A 21,551-nucleotide genomic window follows, 5' to 3' on the forward strand; every position below is an offset into this window, starting at 1 on the left:
AGTCAACCCTGAGAATGTCAACTGCCTCAGTTTCCAAGTTGTGCTTAACCAACAGTACTGCATGCTTCCCTGTGCTGGAGAAAGCCCTCTGGCAGAGAAGTTGTGAGATGTGTCATTTGAGGTGTCAAGTCTTCCCACGGCAGAAACTGTGAACCACAGCTGTGAGTGAACTCGAACAGGAGCTGAGGGGATTTGGGGTGGGGCATCAACATCATCTGCTACAATCCTTCTAAGATTTACTGCTAACATCTTGCCATCTCTTGCCCTCTCTCTATATACGCCCACACATACGGCAAAGACATAGTATTTATCATGTGCCGGGCACTGTGCCTCTATTCAGCCCTTGAGTCTGCATAACGACACTATGAAGCAGGTATCCCATGCCTGTGATGCTTAGAGGTCACTGGAATCATTCCAAAGGGTGTTGGAAACATTCTTTCTTCTTCTTTTTTTCTTTTTGAGACAAAGTCTTGCTCTGTCGTCAGGCTGGAGTGCAATGGCGCGAGCTCAGCTCACCGCAACCTCCACCTCCCAGGTTCAAGCAATTCTCCTGCCTCAGCCTCCCAGGTAGCTGGGACCACAGATGCACACCACCACACCCAGCTGATTTTTGTATTTTTAGTAGAGACAGGGTTTCACCACGTTGACAAGGATGATCTTGATCTCTCGACCTGGTGATCCACCTGCCTCGGTCTCCCAAAGTGCTGGGATTACAGGCGTGATCCACTGCGCCCAGCCATATTTTCAAATATCATTATGCTAGAAATTACATTTTGTGCAACTACTTGAACTTATGGTGACAAATTTTAGCTGCCAACCTAAAAATATACGGGGAGGTGCATAGCTTTTCAAAATTCTTTCTGCGAGTAAGCAGCCAAAGAGTCCCCATCGTAGACTTGTGCCGTCATGTCTGCATCTGGTGCTATGCCCAGAATCACTAAACAGGGTGATGGAGGCTGGCATAGGGGGAGAGGTGGGGAAGGAGCTAAGGCACTTCTGTGGTTGCCCTGAAAGAAATCCTGGGAAATACATTTTTAAAAGAAAAATAAAATGAAGGATGCTATAGATAGAAAGTGAGTTCAGCTTGCAGAAGGTCCAGATGGATGCGTGCTGAATACCCAGGCTGTGCTTTCCACGTTCTGATTCTGTCCTTTAGCCTGAGGATGCTGAGTTACTGGTCACATGCTGTCCCAACCTGTTGCCTCCCCTTTTGTATGTACTTGGTTTTCTTTTTTATCTTTTGAAACAGAGTCTGGCTCTGTCACCTAGGCTGGAGCGCAGTGGCACCATCTGAGCGCACTGCAACCTCCGCCTCCCGGATTCAAGTGATTCTCACGCCTCAGCCTCCTGAGTAGCTGGGATTACAGGCACCCACCACCACGCCCAGCTAATTTTTGAATTTGTAGTAGAGACGGGATTTCACCATGTTGGCCAGGCTGGTCTCGAACTCCTGACCTTGTGATCTGCCCACTTTGGCCTCCCAAAGTGCTGGGATTGCAGGCGTGAGCCACTGTGCCCGGCCTGTACTTAGTTTTCTTAATGTTGCCTCCTCAACCTCTAAGTGTTCAACTTACTTTATGATCAAAGTAGCTATTTTTTTTTTTAAAGGTTTTTCTGGCCAGGTGCAGTGGCTAATGCCTGTAATCCCAGCACTCAAGGAGGATGAGAAAAGCAGATCACTTGAGGTGAGGAGTTTGAGACCAGCCTGGCCCACGTGGTGAAACCTCGTGTCTATTACAAATACAAAAAAAATTAGCCAGGCATGCGCCATCACGCCTGTACTCTCAGCTACTCGGGAGGCTGAGGCAGGAGAATCACTTGAACCCAGGAGGCGGAGGTTTCAGTGAGCCAAGACCATGCCACAATACTCCAGCCTGGGCAAATGAGTGAGATTCTGTCTGCAAAATAAATATATAAATAAAAATAAAAAGGGTTTTTATCTAACTTTATGAAGAAGACAAGCTGACACTTTTTTCCTTCTAGAGAATGAATACGGTAGCATTAGCTTCACAGTACAAGCACATTGAGGGCACGACGTGAGCTGTGAGGTAGCTGTGAGGCTGTGATGAGAAATGAGCTATGGGGGCGGGGCCACAAACAGTGACAACAGAAAAGCTACCTTACGTGGAGAAGAGGTGCCTTGGATGTAATTTATCTGACCGATTTTTACAACCAATCAAGTCCATCAGCTATAACCCTGCCTTTTCCTGTTTAGAAAACAACATTCTGTAATTTATAGGGGTAAGCCGGTTGGTTCTCTTGAATCCGTTCCTCCCAAGAGTAGAGTAAGAAAGGTCAGAATGGGTGTTAGAATCTGGTCTAATCAATAGCTCGATCCAGGTTATAAAGGTGTTTCTCAAGGTTGGTGCAATGTTCAGTTTAGTTCATGTATTCAGCTATTTTTTCCTCACAGTGTGTTGTTCATGTTACCCAGGCTTGGTAGGAAAAACCCTAGAGACTTTCCTGGCTCTGATTTCCTCTTCATATCTGGTGACATGGGGAAAGAGCTTCTGCTTTGAAACCAGACAAGCATGTGTTTAAATCTAGGCTCATCACTCATTAGTTGTGAAGATGGATAGATTATTTAAATTCTCCGAGCCCTAGTTTCCTTTTCTGCAGAATGGGGGTGGTGTCTCCTCCTCACAGGACTGCTGTGAGGAATTAGCAAGGGCATGTGTGCAGAGAGCCCAGTCCAGTGGTATACTGTTAATGATGGCCAGTGTTAATATTGTCATCATTGTCCTTCTGATCGGTAATTTGATTTCTGAATAGACCGACTATAGAAAAAAAAAGTCTTATGCAGAATAGTGATTCAAACCTTTGTCTGGTTTTATTGTAAGTTGTAGAAATCAGAAATTGGTATTCTGGTTTTAAGTCACTGGTAGTTGGTTACTGAAATAATTTCATCAGTTCGATTACCCATAGGCCTAGGGTAATGTCCTAAACGCAGTAGGTAGGCCCATACAATAATAATAACAATAGTAGTAAGGAATAATTTGAATAGCCCTTTAATCTATAAAGCAATTGCAAAACCATCCCATTTAACCCTCTTCTAAAAACGTATGATTTAACTAAAACAAATCCTATTATTATTCTTCTCATTTAGGGAAGTGGAAGGTAAAATAAGAGATATCAAATAACTCTCACCTTTGTGCCTTTGCACTTCCTGTTTCCTCCCTAGAAACTTCCCTTAATCTCTCTTCTGTCTATGAAATTGCAACTCATTCATTAGGGACCATTTTAAGCTGTCCTCTCCTCTTTTCATAGTAAATAACTCATTCTTTTCTGACCTTCTATAATACTCAAAATGTAAACCACATTATTTAGTACTTACTTCATTTCCCTCTCTTTCATTTCTTCCCAATGGTTTCCTGTTCTGAAGTCTATTAAGAAAACAACAGGCCAGGTGTGGTGGCTCACACTTGTAATCCCTGCACTTTGGGAGACTGAGGTGGGTGGATCACGTGAGGTCAGGAGTTCGAGACCAGCCTGGCCAACATGGTAAAACCCTGTCTCTACTAAAAATACAAAAACTAACTGGCTATGGTGGCAGGTGCTTGGAATCCCAGCTACTTGGGAGGCTGAGGCAGGAGAATCGCTTGAACCTGGGAGCTGGAGGTTGCAGTGAGCCGAGATCATGCCACTGCACTTCAGCCTGGGAGACAGAATAAGACTCCATCTAAAAAACAAACAAACGCTAACAAAACAAAAAAATCACAAGAGCTGTGCCCCCTGGAGGGCAGGGATCATGCAGCTGGAATGTATTTTGGGTCTTGCCACCCAGCCCCTTTCCCCTTCACACTCCCTAACCCAGAGCTGGACTCAGAGCCAGTGCCTCATGCATACTGGATTGATCCACAGAGAATTTACCTGAAATGATGGCCCAGGAAATCCACTGCAGGAAAAGAATGGAGAATGACTCCTTAGGGACTGCAATCTAAGAAACAGGGCAAAAATGTTCCTGCTGGGAAATTAAAATGCAAAAAAGCAAACACAAGCAGGAAACACATCTCTTACATGCAGCTTCTAGCGCTGATTCTGGTGGTCCCCATTATACCCTGGTAAGTTTAAATGACTAGGACATGCCTTTAGTCATGGTGTCCCCAGCTTATGCCACTGTGACCATATGTAGGTGGGGACATCTTTTGCAGATTCGTGACATTGTTCTTCCTCTTGCAGTGATGAGAATTAACTTCATTGTCTAACAAAATTAAACAACTCTTAACCATGGGAAGCTAAATAGCAACTGATATTTTTGGAGGCTCTTTCAAATTCGGACAGCTGAGTTTAATGGGAAAACAAACACATTTTATACCAAATACCAGTTGCACGTTCTTGCATACCAACTATCAGCCTAGAGAGAATTTTTCCTTGTGTTTCTTCATTATTATCACATTTCTTCCCAGTGCTTGATATGATTTATTGCATAATCCCAGTGATTTTAATGACAGAGTTTCTACCACCAGGATCACTTATCCAGTGAAGAAGCCAAGGAAGGCTCTTGAAAAACATGCTCTGCCAATTTCCATTGGGGTCACATTCCCTAGGCCAGTAGTCTCAGGCTTAAATGTGCATACGAATCAGCAGGAGGTCTTGTTAAAATGCAGATTCTGATTTTATAGACCTGGATTGGGATCCATGAACTCTGCATTCCTAACACGGGAGAGGGGCTCGTGCTCCTTGTGCACAGATCATCCTTCAAGGAACAATGTTCTAGGTAGAATTGGAGCTCAGTGGAATGGCAGATCCCTGAGAGCTTGACCAAAGATTCTTGTGTGGAAGTAGATGTGGACCCCGTCACTGGAGGTTAAAAAGGTCCTTAAGTCCATGTTGGCCTGACTTTAAAAGCAGGACCACCTAGGGAAGACCTTAGCTCCTGGAAGAAAATGGGCAGCTTCTTAGCGTATGGCAGGAGCGTTTGTACTATGGGCTGGGAGCTCTCCCTGGTGCTGCTTAAGACTCCACAAGTCTGCCTTCCTCACAGGAGCCTCTGCTGAATTTCTGCTGTTTTGTCTAAAATGTCAGTCTAAATCCTTACTTGTAACTGTGCCCTGCTTTGCTGTTGCTGCCCGGCTATACTTTGTATTTATTGCTGGTCTATACCTGGAGTCCCTAGTCCTGCTTGGGAAAAAGTATTGAGGTTTTAAAGCTCTTATCCTTGGGGGATAGATTAAACCCTTAAACTTTAACTATCATCTATCTATCTGTCTGTCTGTCTATCTATCTATCTATCGTCACCTATTTATAACCACTTTGCTTTCCTTTATTTTTATTTTTGAGGACAGCATCTCTCTGTGTCGCCCAGACTGGAGTGCATTAGCACCATCTCGGTTCACTGCAATCTCCACCTCCCAGGTTCAAGTGATTCTCCTGCCTCAGCCTCCCAAGTAGCTGGGATTACAGGCATGTGCCACCACACCCAGCTCATTTTTGTATTTTTAGTAGAGACAGGGTTTCATCATGTTGGTCAGGCTGGTCTTGAATGCTTCACCTTGTGATCCATCCGCCTTGGCCTCCCAAAGTGCTGGGATTGCAGGCGTGAGCCACTGCGCCTGGCCTATATCCACTTTAATTTGATGTTTTTGACCAGGAAAGGAAAAGAAAGTTCACTGTGGCCATATCTTTTAAACAAACTAAGGCACATAAAAGGTGCTCATTGTATTTTTTTAAATTGAGGTGAAATTTCACACACATAAAATTAAACATTTTAAAGTGTTTTTAAGTAGGCCAGGCACAGTGGCTCACATTTGTAATCCCAGCATTTTGGGAGGCTGAGGCAGGAGGATTGTTTGAGCCCAGGAGTTCAAGATTAGCCTGGTCAACATAGTGAGACACTGTCTGTACACAAAATAAAAATAATTAGCCAGGCATGGTGACACAGCCTTGTAGTCCCAGCTTGTAGTACCCCTGAGGTTGGGGTATCAGTTGAGCCCAGGAGTTCGAGGCTGCAGTGAGCTACGATGAGACCACTGCACCCCAGCCTGGGTGACAGAGTGAGACCCTGTCTCTAAAAAAATTAAAAATAAAATAAAGTGTTCAATTCAGTGACACCTAGTTTCAAAGTATTTAAAGCATAGTTAAATGAAGTCTGCATGAAAGCAAAGTTAAAGATTACTTGGTTGCTTTATAAGAAATTTCTGTCATTTATTGAATTCACAAGTTAATTTATTAACTCTTAAATGGTAAATTTCTTAACTCTGTGAATATTTTTTCATTTTGTTTTCTTATTTGCCTATGGATTAATGATAATAATGAAAGTAACAGCTGTTATTTATGGAATGCTTACTACATATCAGATACTTTGTATGTATTTTCTTTTTCAATCCTCACAAAAACCTAATGAAATAGGTACTATTATTAACTTTTGATAGAAAAAGACACTGCAGCTCAGAGATTTTAGTTAACTTTTCCCAAGGCCACAGAGTTACCACTCGGCTGAGCTGAGATTTAATCCAAGCCAATATGACTCCAAGACTTGACCTCTAAATCACAGCACAATAATGTCTCATGTGGACACAGACTTCTTAGATGTGACAAAAAGGAACTAGGGAGAAACATAAACTCGTATGAAACAATAAAATGGATACACATAAACTCAAGGCTAAATACTTGGAAATAAGGAATGAGAAGCTAACAAAGTACCAGAAATTTTCATAGAACTATTCACAATTGAGGATACCTCATGCTGAAAGTTTCTCATGTAATGTAAGAGACTCGTATTCATTACTCACCTGTCAGGATTTTTAAAACATGGTTTGTAACTATAACCGCCTCTCTCTTACATCACTGACTTCTCTTCCTTTACTGGATCATTCCTATCTGAAAGGAAACCTGCTCTAACCTTTTCCAATTTTCAAAAACAAAACAGCTGGGCGCGGTGGCTCACATCTGTAATCCCAACACTTTGGGAGGCCGAGGCAGGTGGATCCCGAGGTCAGGAGTTCAAGAACACCCTGACCAACATGGTGAAACCCTGTCTCTACTAAAAATACAAAAAACTAGCCAGGCGTGGTAGCACGTGCCTGTAATCCCAGCTACTCAGGAGGCTGAGGCAGAAGAATCGCTAGAATCTGGGAGGCAGAGGTTGCAGTGAGCCAAGATCGCGCCATTGCACTCTAACTTGGGTGACAGAGTGAGACCCTGTGTGAAAAGAACAAAAAGCAAAACAAAACAAAAAGACAAAACAACTTCTCTTGACCCCACATCATTTCTTTCTGGCTACCTTCCCATTTGTCTGCTCCTTTTCATGATGGAACTTGTTGAAAGCATTGCCTATGGTCACTACCTTCTCCTTTACCTCCCATCTTTTCCTTTGCCCACTCCAGTAGAGAGTCTGTCCCCACCACTGCACCCAAACTGCCCTCATTAAGGTCACCAGTGACCTCCTTGTTGCCACATTCTTGGCTCACTTTTTGGGCCATACCTTCTGGAACTTTTCAGCAGCGTTTGGCCCAGCTGACCAACAGGTTCATATCCTCCTTGAAACTCTTTTTTGGCCTCTGTGTTACCACATCCTCCTGGTTTACTTTCAGCTCTCAAGGCTCTTTCTCCTCAATCTCCTTTTTCGGTTCTTGGTTCTTGATTTCTAGCATCTGGTTCTTCCTTCTCTGGCCCAGGGCTTCATTCTGAGCCCCACACATTTCCCCACGTGCACATCTTCCCTGGATGACCTCATCCAGTCCTGTGGCCTTAGGTATCTCCCTTTACGAATGCTAATCAGAGGATAGCTTCTGGTCAAATTCTCCCCAAAACTTCAGATTCATAGCTCCAGCTGCCATCTTGATGCTTTTTCCTAGAGGTTGGTAGGCATTCTGTACTTCACAAGTCCAAATCTAAGCTCTCGATATCCTCCACTGAACCTGGTCTTCCCACAGAGTTCTCCATTTCATAAACGGCATCGTCATTTATCTATTTGCTTATGTTATAGAAAAATAAGCCAAACAAAATTCTTGAATTCTCTTTCCTCTTTTCCTGACTAATGCATCACAAGTTCATTTAACTCTACCTCTAGATTCTAGCCAAAGTCAGTATACTTGTGTCTATCTCTATTTCCTCTGCACTCATTGTAATCCAAGCCACCGTCGTACCTTACTGCTACAATAACCTTAGAACTGGTTTCTCTACTTTCTGTTTCTCTCTTGTGCCCAAGTAATTCATTCTCAAAACAGCCACCAGAGTAAATCAGATCAGTCACTCCTGTGGCTTATCTCAAGTACAACCAAAACTTTTTACTGCAGCTTTCAAACTTCAACCTACATTGTCCTCTGATACTCCCCTCTTTCTCTACTTTTTTATTTTATTTTATTTTGTTTTATTTTATTTTATAAATATGGGGGTCTCACTATGTTGACCAGGCTGGTCTCAAACACCTGGACTTAAGATATCCTCCTGCCTTGACCTCCCAAAGTGTTGGGATAATTTTTCCCCTTAGAATGTAAGCTCCATCAGGGCATAGACCACAGGATGACTACTGTGACCCTGTGCCTAAAATAGTGCCTGATACAGTCTAGGTGTTTGATGGATGAAGAAACTGAGGGTCAAACAAATAAAATGACTTATCTAAAATCATTCAGTTGGTGAGAGATGAATCCAGAATTTGAAAACAAGTCTTTGACTCTGAATTTTGGAGTCCTTCTTTTTCGTTATAATTCATGTAATATGTGTTCAGCAGGTAATTATTTTAATTATCTGAGTTATGGAAAAAGGCTTCTGATTTTTTGTTATTCATCAGCCTTATTTTAAAATTGCTAAAAGAGTTTTTTTTCTTTTTTGTTGCTTTAAAGTATTATTATTATTACACACACAGAAGAACCATACTTTAAATGAATACTCTATCTGGAAAATATTTTTGCATTAGTAAAATAGGCTTTGCCTTGGCTATTCTTTTATTTGCTTATTTGTTTTTGAGATAGGATCTCACTCTATTGCCCATACTGGAGTAAAGTGACATGATCATAGCTCACTGAAGCTTCAACCTCCCAGGCCTAAGTGATCCCCCTGCCTCAGCCTCCCGAGTAGCTGGGACTACAGGCCTGCATCACCATGCCTGGCTGCTTATTTTATTTTGTAGAGATGGGGGTCTCACTATGCTACCCAGGCTGGTCTTGAGCTCCTGGCCTTACGCGATCTTTCCATCTTGGCTTCCTGTTGCGATTACGGGCATGAACCACTGCAGCCAGCTGACTATTGTATTTTTAATGGGCTCAACTGAACTGAAAAATCATCTCCTGATTTTGTTTGGTCAGAAAGTTATTAAAATATATTTGGGGCCGGAGCAATGGCTCATGCCTGTAATCTCAGCTCTTTGGGTGGCTGAGGCGGGTGGATCACCTGAGGTCAGGAGTTCAAGACCAGCCTGACCAATATGGTGAAACCCCACCTCTACTGAAAATACAAAATTAGCCGGGAGTGGTGGTGCATGCCTGTGATTCCAGCTACTTGGGAGGCTGAGGCAGAAGAATTGTTTGAACTGGGAGGAAGAGGTTGCGGTGAGCTGAGATCTGCCATTGCCCTCCAGCCTGGGCAACAAGAGTGAAACGTCTCAAAAAAAATAAATAAATAAAAAAATATATATATATATACACACACATATGGAACCATTTGCTATGCAGTCAATAGGTTTATGTTCTTTTGAACACAATTAGTTTTTAAATTAATGTCTTAAATCCTCTAAAAAAGGTTTAATAGTGCAATTCTAAAATGGAAGAATTGTAGTTTGCTAATCACACTTTTTGAATGTCCCCAGAATAGAAATACAGAAATTATGAACTGGGAAGGAAGGCAGTAAGACTCTTAAATAAATAACCAGAGGAATTTCAAAATAACAGGTACATGTACTTTAAAAATATTCTATAATTTATTTCTCTTAATTCTGTATTTAAAAAAATTATTTTGCCTCTAAGAAATACATGTACTTAGTTTAGAAAGTCAAACATGCTTATACTGATATTTCTTCATCTTTCACTGTTAGACATTATCTAGTCACTTCCTACTAAGGAAGGTGAGGATGCAGTTCTCCAGCATGCCTCAACATACCTCTGCCACATACACTTCTCCCCTAACCTTCTCAATAGAGTGACATAGCAATCTTTGACTAAACCAACACTCAGTAACATATTTACATTATGACTATTGCCCACAGCTGAATCAAGTGTGATTGGACACATGTCTTTTAACTCTTAGCATTAAGCATTGCCTTATTTTGGCTGTTAGTTGTTTGTTTGTTTGTTTTGAAACGGAATCTCACGCTGTCATTGGGCTGGAGTGCAGTGGGGTGATCTCTGCTCGTTGCAACCTCTGCCTCCCAGGTTCAAACAATTCTCCTGCCTCAGACTCCTGAGTAGCTGGGATCACAGGTGCCCACCACCATGTGCAGCTAATTTTTTGTATTTTTAGTAGAGATGGGGTTTCATCATAATGGTCAGTCTGGTCTCAAACACCTGACCTCAGGTGATCTGCCCACCTTGGGCTCCCAAAGTACTGGGATTACCCGTGTGAGGCACTGCCGGGCAAGCTAGTAGTTTTTTATGCACATATCACTAGTTCATCTGTAAGTTTTCTGATGGAAATATAATTCCTCTTGCTATGATCAAACATATCAGACAATCTGTTTCTCTCTCTTTCTTTCTTCCCTTTGCTTGTGAGTGACCTCCCTGTACTGCTCTTCTTGTTTTTTAACATTTTTCTTAGTACAGAATAGGTGTATATATTTTTGGGTTACATGAGATATTTTGTTACAGGCATGCAATGCATAACAATTACAGCAGGGTAAATGGGATATCAGTCATCTCAGGCATTTATTCCTTATGTTACAAATAATCCAATTATACCCTTTTAGTTTTTTTTTTTTTGAGATAGAGTCTTGTTCTGTCGCCCAGGTTGGAGTGCAGCGGTGTGATCTCGGCTCACTGCAGCCTCCGCCTCCTGAGTTCAAGCAATTTCATTATGAGGCTATTTTGGGATTTCTGGCCACAAACTCTTTGTACAAAGACTTCTTTATTTCAAATTTCATTCTTGAAAGTGTTACGTTGAGGGCTCAGTTGTATGCTATGTAAATACACCTGGAGGCTGAACTTGCCCTGCTATGTACACCTGCAATTATCTAAGTTAAGACATAAACATTACTAAAAGGATCTTCCCAATGTTTTGTGCTTTCTCTACTGGTTGTGCCTCAGTTGTAGCTACTTAAAAAAAATTATTGGCCAGGTGTGGTGGCTCACGCCTGTAATCCCAGCACTTTGGGAAGCTGAGGCGGGCAGATTATAAGGTCAGGAGTTTGCGACCAGCCTGGCCAACACAGCGAAACCCCATCTCTACTAAAAATACAAAATTAGTCAGGCATGGTGGCTCATGCCTGTAATCCCAACTACTCAGGAGGCTGAGGCAAGAGAGTCACTTGAAGCCAGGAGGCGGAAGTTGTGTTGAGCTGAGATTGTGCCACTGCACTCCAGCCTGGGTGACAGGGAGAGACTGTCTCAAAAAAAAGTAAAAAGTAAAAAATGAAAACCTTTTTGTGAGATGGATTAGCCACCAATAAATTCATAAGCAAAACATAATATTTGAGAGAATGAGCCTATACATGAAGAAAAATTATTAGCAAAAACAAAGCCAACTATAGTTTATTCAAAACTTATGAAAAAATCTATAATTTCTGTAAACAGAGGGAAAAGGAAATTTTCTTAATTCTATATTACTATTTTCAACAAAGAAAACCAACAAAGAAGAGCCATAGAGTAACATATTGTGTTAACTGGTTATTAACCCAAATTTTTAGTTGGTTATTCACAGAATAATGTCCCAAGGTCTGAACCCCACCTTTGTTCAATGTAAGATTTCTCTTATTTGATGAAACATTTTATTTCATTTTTGAGACAGAGTCTTGCTCTGTTGCCCAGGCTGGAGTGTAGTGATTCGACCTAGGCTCACTACACCCTCTGCCTCCCAGGTTTGAGCGATTCTCATGTCTCAGTCTCTGGAGTAGCTGGAATTACAGGCGTGCGCTACCATGCCTGGCTAACTTCTGCATTTTTAATAAAGACAGGTTTCGCCATGTAGGCCAGGCTGGTCTTGAACTCCTGACCTCATGATCCACTCGCCTCAGCCTCCCAAAATGCTGGGATTACAGGCGTGAGCCACTGCGCCCAGCCCACATCCTGTTTTATAGGTGCTCCATTCTGAGGAATATTAGGATCCACTATCATTCTCCTAGGAGGCCAGGCTGGCACCGCAAATAGTAGAGGGGGCAGGGGCAGTATAGGGGTGGGCAGGGAAAGAGTAGAGTAATAAGAAGAGGGGGAAACAGGACGGAGGCGATGTCATGTGTCCATCTGAGATGCTCTCCAGATGCTCTGAAAGGCACCCCGATGGAGACAGACAAGAAACGTTCTGAAACTTTTTTTGGACTCTTGGTGATGGACTCTAGGTTTGAATGGGTATTTTCTGCTAACACATGCGTGCCTTTCCAGACGCTGTGGCAAGTTACAGCCAGAAAGTCACCGGGGAACTGAATGACGGTGTCATCACCACGACATAAGATCTAATTCAATATGTATTTACCTAGTACATACCATGCACCAGGCAGTGGGAATCTCACCGAGAAAGGAAAGAATAGTCATTGAGCTTTTGCAGCACTCAAGAGATGCTGTTAGATCAGATCTACACATCACAGGACTCAAGTCCACGACTCTCCTGGTCACAACGGCAGTGTTACTTGTGTCTGTGATCATTCGACGACTCGTCAGGCTCTAAGCTCTGTGACAGCATAAGGTGATGTTTCTTTTTTTCGTCTTCACCATTGTGTCTCAGACCTGAGCATAGTTTCTAGCACTTGGCAGGCATCCAATAGATATTGTTGGCTGAATGAATGTTGCAGATGCATTAGCGCTTTGTGGAGGATATTAGCCCGTTTTATAGGTGAGGAAACAATCTCTGAATACCCAAGATCACACACAAATAACAGTCCTTAATACTAACAACCCCTAAAGAATAATCCTGCCGGAGCGAGGATTCCAAAACGACTCCACAGTTCGGGCTCTTCTACCATGTCGGGCTCCTTCCCCTGGGTTGGAAGGGCTCAGGCTGAGGGGAGAGAGACAGGAACCCCGGTGCTGGGTAAGTACCAGCGTCTGCGAAGGAGGCGCGAACCAGACCAGGTGAGGCGGGAAAAGGTCAGGTCCCCCCGCCCCCCAACTCCGCTGAAATCCCTCCCACCGAGAGGAAACACAGTTATGAGTGAATGGACTTGCGCGTCCTGATGAGAATCCAAAATCGAGAGGAAGGTGGAAAGAGCCAGGACGCGCTGGGAGGGGATGAAGCAGATGGGAGAAGAGAGGGCTGGGAAGAGGAGGGGTGTCCGCGGTTCTTCCTCGCGTCGTGTCTGCTGCGATGAGACACGATCCTGGGTCCCAGCTGCAGGTGTCAAGGCGATTCAGTAAACGACACTTGGCAGCCCCGAAGGGTTTGTTCCCCTACACAGGCGGGGCGTCACCGTGGCCTAATCAAACACCTTCTTTCCAATTTGGGGTGGGGCGGGGCAGAGAACTGTTTTTGTGGGAAAACGGTTTAGTAAATAAGGTGTATTGGGACCCTGGAGAGAATTACAATGCCACCACCATAGCTATGATCTTCATCAGGCACCATTTCAACACCTCTCCAAGTCAACCCGCCCTACAACAGGATTTATTTTCCAATGAGCGAAATCCCTGCCCGCCAACTCCGAGGCGCTTGGACGCGAGCGCTGTGGGAAACAGCAGCGACGAGCAGAGGCTATTTTGGGTGTGGGAACGAGGAGGGAGGAGGGGCGGCGCCGCCAGGCTGGGCGCGGGCGCGCGGGGAAAGCCTCCAGCTCGGGCTGCCACGGCAACCGCGTCCAGGCAACGCGCCCGGAAGCGGCTCGGGCGGCGCGCGCCGGCTCGCGCCCCCCGGGAGCCGCGAACCCTGCCGGGCCGCGCGCCGGGCCAGGCGGCAGGCGCGCGCTGATTGGACGGCGCTCCCCGCGGCGCGGGCCCGCAGCCGGGCGCCCCGCTCAGCCAGCGCCAGCGGCCGCCGCACCCAGCCGCGCCGGCGAGGACATGTGCAGCCGCGGCGCGCCCGCCCCCCGCGCCGGTGAGTGCCGCGCAGTGGACGCCCCCTCCCCGGCCGGGCCTCCTCCGGGGCTGGGCAGCGGGAGCTCCCTGGGACGGCCGGTGACCTTGGGGCAGCCGCTCAGGAGATAGGCGTGGGGGAGAGAGAGCTGCGCGTGGCCCATGTGACATGCTGCGGGCGAGAGGGTTAACTGCATGTGACGCGAAGGGCCGAAGTTGGGCACAGAGCGCAACTGGCGTTGCATTTTCGCGGGGGCTGCATGCTAGGGAACCAACCGACGCCCGGAGGGACTGTTTGGGGAGCTCGGGGTGGGGGGGTGCTCTGATTGCCAGGGGTAAGGGCGAGCCAGCCGACCCACAACTCAGAGTGAGTGACCTTGGGCAGGTTAACCATCTGCTCTTCTGCTCCTTCGCTTTTTCTCATCTTTCAAAGGAGGGGCTGGGGGGGTCTCTGCAGTTTCACGGTGCTGTTGTGCCACGCTACTGTGAGCTGAGAAAAAGCCCTAAAGTACGGTTCTGCAGGTACCTGAGATGCAAGGCTTAACCGTGTTTATTCTACGAGGGGTTTCCATTAATTGGCTCCCAAAGTGGCAAGAAATGTTATCGTTTTATGGAAGATTATGGAGCAAGCAGTCGGTGGTCCAGAGAGTGGCTTCGTAAGATGCACAGGTTAAAAACCTCTTAGATGCCCTAAAGACATGAACAAAATCAGGATTAATGCTCTTGAGTTCTTCTTTCCTGTAGTTAATCTAATAGGAAACTTTGTATTTGAACAGGTAAAATCAAAACCCAATCGTGGCAGGCAGCAGCAAATTAAGTGAGTCATTTATTCAATGTGCACGAGGTGTGTGTGTGTGTGTGTTCGTGCGTGTGTGTGTGCGCGTGCGCTCTCGCCCTCAGCTTAAAGTCTGTGTACGCCAGTGTTAGAAATTATTTCATAGGAGTAACCAGAAATAATGCTAGAATGATTCAAATCCACAAAAGTGCAGCTCTCTCAGAAGCAGGGGCAAAATTCGCAGCTTGCTTTTAAAATAAGAGTTAGGTTTGTAGAGTAAATATATTCTTTATTGAGAACCATCCCCAGATTTGCACCTTGTATCTGCCTTCTGGGCCCTGTCAGAGAGAGAGTGTGTGTGTGTGTGTGTGTGTGTGTGTGTGTGTGTTAGGGGGGGTTCCGTGGCACTTCTCCTATTTTTAGCATTGACTGGTATTTAAAAAAGACACTCAGATCCCCTTCTATATCCCCTGTCTGTAAACTTCCCTCTTCCATGGAGTGGAAGGGAGGAAGTACCCTCTCACAGGTACCCCTGGTACCCCTGGTCGCCCCTTCTCACTTTCTACTTCAAGGCTACCCTTCATATTTATTTGAATCTGATTTAATCCGTGTAAGAAGCTGCGTTGGGAAGACACAGTTTCCAGTGTCAATGAATAAGCTTCTGTAAACTTGTTTACCTGAGGGCTTAATAACCTTCAATGTGTTACATGTTAGAAATCTGATAGCATACAGACAGAAAAATCCTTAGTGCCCAGGTAATTCAACCACGAAGGCCTACCAACCCTTTAATGAGCCACACCTCATGGTTCTTGGAAGCCTCATTAGCGCATTATTCAGCCTCCTCTCTCTGCAGACCACTGAGCTGTGTCACTCCGACCTGGCTTTGAATGTCTTGTTTCTTGCATCCTGCAGCTACACTTGCATTTTCATTTTTTCTGAAGCTGAGCCCACCTTCTCCTGCTCCCCGAGCACCAGAGCCTGAGTGAACAATTTCCCGCAGAAAAGTCTTCTCTAGTGTCCTCTGCCAACTCACCAGAGTAGGGATGCTCTTCCACTTGCTCCTAAGTGCTGCCTCCAAACCAACGCACCGTCACCAGCCAAGTCTCCACTTGGAAGGTAGTGCTGTCTGCTAATGCCCTTACCCTGCTTCTTGTCTTCTGGCCCAGTGCTTCCCAAACCTGGGGCCTCCTCAGAATCACCTGGGACATTTTGAAAAACGTTGCTCTTTGTGTAATAATTGGGGTGCAGGGTGCCCTCAACTCCCCTGAGAGGACGTTTCTCCAGGGTCTTGGTCTCCTGCCCTCTCAAGAATGAGAGAGGGGACCACGGTGCTGTGCCCAGTAAATGCTGGACTCAAAAGTGTTTGTAGAAAGCGATTTATTTAAAGAGAGAGAAACAGTAGAAGGAGAGAGAAAGAGACAGCTAATTCTCACACTGAGTGAGAGAATCCAGAAAGATGGAATCCAGGAGAGAAAAGCAGCTTCCACACTGAGTGCAAGGGAATAGAGAGAGAGATGGAGTTTCGGAGGCGAAGACAGGCTTCCACGAGAGTGGGGAAGGGGACCCCAGGGGGGAAATCCAGGAGAGAGAAAGATGGCTTCCACGAAGGCAGTGTTCCTGGAAGGGGACCCAAACATGGAGTCCCAAGGGGTGTGGAAGAAGGGGACTTTTAACTTGGGAGGAACCCCCGCCTTCTCTAAGACCCCAGGCCAATGAAAGGAGTTCCTGAGAACTTCCGCTGGAGTGATTGACTCTTAGTTTCTTCCCTCGCCCACAAAATTCAAACATAGACTGTTAAATCTCCTGGATGGAGAGAGATGGGAGTGGGGGCATGGCGCTGGGAAGTTCTTGCCCTCAAAACCACGCCCCCTTGTGGACCAGGAAAGAGAACACATTCCCTCATGTGGACTCTCTCAAATATACCAAATTAGAATCATTGGGGGCTGGGGAGGTGGTGGGAGGAGTAAGACCTAAAAATCCCTATTTTATGTATGTATGTATGTATGTATTTATAAAATCCCTATTTTAAAAACAAACCCCAAAAGGAGGAGCAGCAGGAGAGGATAAAGAGAGAGAGAGAGAGAAAAAAAAAAAACAACTAACTCTGGGCAATTTCTGATGTACACCCAGGTTCATCAGTGGAAATCTCTTCACTTGATGCTACAAAAAAGTGATAAGCAAAACATGTGAGCAGCTGGCTTCATTCTCTACTCTGCTTTGTCTCCTGCCAATGACTTTGGGGTTTGCGTTGAAGCTCTCTTAATTCTTTGACCTTGAAGTTCCTCAACATCAATTCCTTATAGCCTCAGTTTCCACTTTGCTTCAATTAACATCTTGGACTTGGTCAGTCTTGAACAAGACTGAACCTTCGAGATCTTGAACTTGGACTTCAGCCTACTTAGTTGATACCACCCACCGACTGCTCTGGATTTTAACCGTTGCTGAGGACTCTGGTCCTGTAATCACTTGCTGCTCCAATCCTTCAGCCCCTCTGTGACTCTGTTTCCCCACTTGGGGTGTATAGGTTGCTAGCCATTTCTGTTCTGTCTGTAATTCCGGAAGCCTTTGTTTCAGTGTGTTGGGCTTCTCATATTCTAGCCCTCAATCCAAAATTACCACCCCCGTTATCTGCTTATTCTTCTCCCAGCCTGCCACATTATCCAGGAGGAAGTCACCAAGACCTTTTGACAGGTTCCATTGAAAATTTACGCTGGTTCTAATTTCACCAGATAAATTCCCACTTTACCTTCTTCACTGACCCCAAGCATCTTTTTCTTCCTTTGTCCTTTATTTCCTCTTTCTCAAAAGAAGAAAATGTCTGCAAGTCCCTTCCCCAAGGTTAATCCGTATGTACTCCACAATCTTCCTTCCCTGGACTTGATTCCTTCATCCTCGCCTCTTTTGGGAACTGGCTGCATTTGTGATTCCCCTTGTCCAGTGTCTTTGGTCCTTTCCTGCTCTGCCCCAACCCTCATTCCACCATATAGGTTACGCTTCCCATAAGAAACTGTGGTAGGTTAGGGTCCTTGCTCTGTGCGATATAATTTTCTGTGGTGAGAAAAATATTTTATATCCTCACTGTCCCTTATGGTAGTCACTGTTCACATGTGGCTATTAAGCACTCGAAGTGTGGCTGGTGTGACTGAGGAACCAAGTTTTTCATTTTAGCAGATTCTAAATTAATTGAAGTCCAGTTGAAGTAGTCACACAGGGCCAGTGTCTGCTGTATGCAGCACAGTTCTTGAGCCTGCTGCTCTGTCCTCAGCTTCTCTTCTCTGTCCACTCACCTATTCTGGTTTCACCCTCATCCTTCTGTTGAGACTGCTTCCTCGAAGGACTCTGGCGGAGGTGTCCTGGCTGCAGATCTGAGGCCTTTGCCCTGTCTTTCCACTGCTTGGTCCCTGCCGTGTGTCTCCTGGCAGCAGTCAGCCCTTCGTGCCCCCTCTCTCTCCCTGTCTCCATGACGCTGGCTGTCCAGGCCCGCTCGAACCTCATTTATTTCCTTTTTCTTCCTGGCCTGCAGACACAGGGATGCTGTGAGATCCTGCCCTTGGTCTTTCCTTTCCTTTCCCTCCTCCCTTCTCCCTGTCCCAGCCTCACCTCTGAGCCCGCAGTAGTATTTAAAGAGCACTGGGTGCTTTCCCCACGCCTTACTGGGTGCCCCACCCCCTTGTACTACGTCCTCTAATCCTCACTCCAACTCAGTGAGGCAGAGACTCTGATTACTCCTGTGTAGGTGCAGAAGTTGAAGTTGAGGGAGATTTGAATAAGAAGGCACTGCTTTCAAGGAGCACAGCCGGGAAAGGGACTCCAGCAGTCTGACCTTAGAGCCCCGCTTCTGACCCTGTTTACTCAGGGTCCCCAGCTACCTTCAAATCTGCATTTGGGGCCCTGAGCTCCCTCTCAAATTTCACTCAGAATGTCATACTCAGAAGCCTGACTGCTTTGTCTCTATTTTGTCATCCGTCTTCTGTAATCATTTCCCCCCCTTTTTAAACCTTTTACTTTGAATCATTCAAATTTATAGAAAAGTTGCAATAATTAAAATAATTCCCAACATACCTTTCAGCCAAATTCTCTAAATATTAGTTTTTACCACGCTTGCTTTACCTTTCTTGCTGTCATATTCTCTCTCGTTCTCTCTCTCTGTGTCTGTGTATCTATGTGTTATACACACCCATATATACACATGTCTACATACGCACATACATGCATATGTCATCTTCCCTGAACCATTTCAGAGTAAGTTGTAGACATGATATACCTTTGTCCCCTAAATACTCAAGTGTATATTTCCTTTTAAAAAGGACAGTTTCTTGTATAAGTACCAAAATCTGAAAATTAGCATTCAGGACTATTATCTAATCAACAGACTTTATTCAGGTGTCATCTATTGACCTAATAATGTCCTTCATGGCAAAAGAGGAGAAGAAAGATGTTTATTTTTTTTGTTGTTTTCTTTTTGAGACAGAGTCTTGCTCTGTTGCCCTGCCTGGAGTGCAGCAGCGCAATCTCGGCTCACTGCAACCTCCGCCTCCTGGGTTCAAGCGATTCTTCTGCCTCAGCCTCCCGAGTAGCTGGGATTACAGGCACCTGCCATCATGCCTGGCTAACTTTTGTAATGTTGTAGAGACAGGGTTTCACCATGTTGGCCAGGCTGGTTTTGAACTCCTGACCTCAGGTGATCCACCTGCCTTGACCTCGCAGAGTGCTGGGATTACAGGCGTGAGCCACTGCACCTGGCCAAAAAGATCTTTACAAAAAAGATCTTTTCTGGTCCAGGATCCAATCCAGGATCTTGTGTTACATTCGTGGTCAGGCCCCTTTCATTTCCTCTAATCTGGGACTGTTTCCCAGTCGTTTTGTCTCCATGAACCTTGACGCTTTTGAAGGGTGCCGGCCAGTAAGGTGGTGGAATGCCCTTTAGCTTGGCCTTGTCTGATGTTTATCATGAGTAGGGTTGTGTGTCCCTCTCAGTGCATTCCTTGATGATGTTAGTGCCATCATCCTCTTCTCCGTAACCAGGGCTTGAACACCCGGGGTTATTCTGATTTTCTGCTCCTTGCACTCCCACATCCAGCCGGTCATTGAGTCAAGTTGAGGTGTCCCCTGCACAGTCTCCCTCCATTCATCTCTTCTTTTCTGCACCTACTGTCTCTCTCCTGCTTGGGGCAGTTGTGGAGTGAAGGCCTGTGCACACTGGCCTCAATCAACTGTTCCAGCTTCACTGGCCACTGCTTAGCAACAGGAACCCAAGGGTCCCATAGTCCTCACCAATCAGTATTTCCTCTGCTTTGCCCACCTCTCCATCCCTTCTCATGCTGCTCTGAACTCACATCATTTACCCCTTTGAATATCAGACTCAGTGCCTGCTCCTCAAATGCTTTTCCTGATGGCCCTGTTCAAACGGCTCCTGCCTTCTCCCTGGTGGCACTCACCAGCCCCTCCATCCTTGCACGGCGTGTTATTTCCCTGCAGAATGCAAGTGCCTGCAGTGCGGGGGCTGTGCCTTGTTCAGCACTGTAGAGGCTCAATGAATATTTGTTGACTGGACTAAATTATTTGATGAAATCATTAAGCAAATGCACAGAAGAACCGTAGAGCTGCCTGCTAGCACGTGGTATGCGATGGTGGATGTGAGACCCATGCCTTACCCGAAGAGTCAGGTGGGTGTTGGCTCAAAATAGGAGCTTTTTAGTAAAACGGTGGATAATTTGAGAAGCATTTTCATGTTGTAAGTGGAAAAAATGATTCTTCCCTGATGACATCTTAATGTCGTGTGTATGTGTCAAGACAAAGAAAGAGCATATTTGATTTTTTTAAAAAAGAGTAGAGAAACCTAACATAGAATATTAAAAATGGCCCATCTAGTTCTTCACACCCCAACGAGCAGCTGAATGTGAGAGGAGTAATTGCTCGGGCTCCCTTCCTCCCTGGGAGCCCTGGAACTACCTGCCTCCTCTGGCTGTCTGGCCTCCTCTCTCTCCTGTGCTGTCCTTCAGCACTGCCTCTCCCCTTCCACTCACTCTCTTCTCCCTTTATTTCACTCTTTCTGTGTTCCTCTCTCTTAATAACTCTTCTACTACCTCCATCTCCCTATTGACTATTTTATTATATTTTTGGACTTACTGGATGTGGTTTTATGTTTCATGAGTTTTTCATATAAAAGCAGGTGATTTTTGCAAAAAGAGAAAACCCAATCGTTGTTTGTGCCTTGGTGGTCTTTTGTCAACTCCCTTCCATAGCTCAGTGGTTCTCGTTATTTTTAAAATGTAGTTATCAGGGATAAGAAAATGGTTTATCAGAACGTAAGTACCTCTTTCTGTTACACCAGGAAAATTACTAGGAATGTGCTGGTTGATAAATGTCAAAAAGCCTAAAATTTTCAGTTGCTACTAAAGCAACATTGGTACTTGGGGTTGAAAGTCAGATCTTGGTGTGGTGAGAAACTCAGATTTCCAGGTGGGGAGCTGCTGAGCTTATGGGGAACTGCAGTCTTCCTCCCTGAAGGTGTCTGTACTTGCTGACCGGGGGTCACCCCCTGCCCCACTTCAGAACGCATTTGTGGAGATGACATTCTCCCTGGATGAAGCAACTACAAAAGTGCAGGCAAGAGATTCTGCTGGCGTCGCTGAGTGTGGCTTAAATAAAAAGCGTGTTTATGTGGGAGAGAATGTGTGGGGGTTGCTTTCGCA

The 21,551-nt window shown here is 45.3% G+C and overlaps 1 protein-coding gene and 1 pseudogene across 1 annotated transcript in view; both read left to right on the forward strand.

Moving 5' to 3' along the window:
- LOC105710611 (reticulocalbin-2-like) overlaps positions 1-14,213 on the forward strand; it is a 36,067-nt pseudogene extending 21,854 nt beyond the window's left edge.
- The window catches only part of FAM81A (family with sequence similarity 81 member A), an 85,279-nt gene continuing 77,734 nt past the window's right edge, over positions 14,007-21,551 (forward strand). Inside the window, exon 1 of the mRNA XM_021666223.2 lies at positions 14,007-14,103. The gene's annotated coding sequence lies outside the window, so the exon portion shown is untranslated. The remainder of the gene's footprint in view (positions 14,104-21,551) is intronic.

Source organism: Aotus nancymaae, unplaced genomic scaffold, assembly GCF_030222135.1.
Source record: "Aotus nancymaae isolate 86718 unplaced genomic scaffold, 86718_ANA_hifiasm-v0.15.2.pri h1tg000041l, whole genome shotgun sequence".
In the NCBI taxonomy this organism is placed as follows: Eukaryota; Metazoa; Chordata; class Mammalia; order Primates; family Aotidae; genus Aotus; species Aotus nancymaae.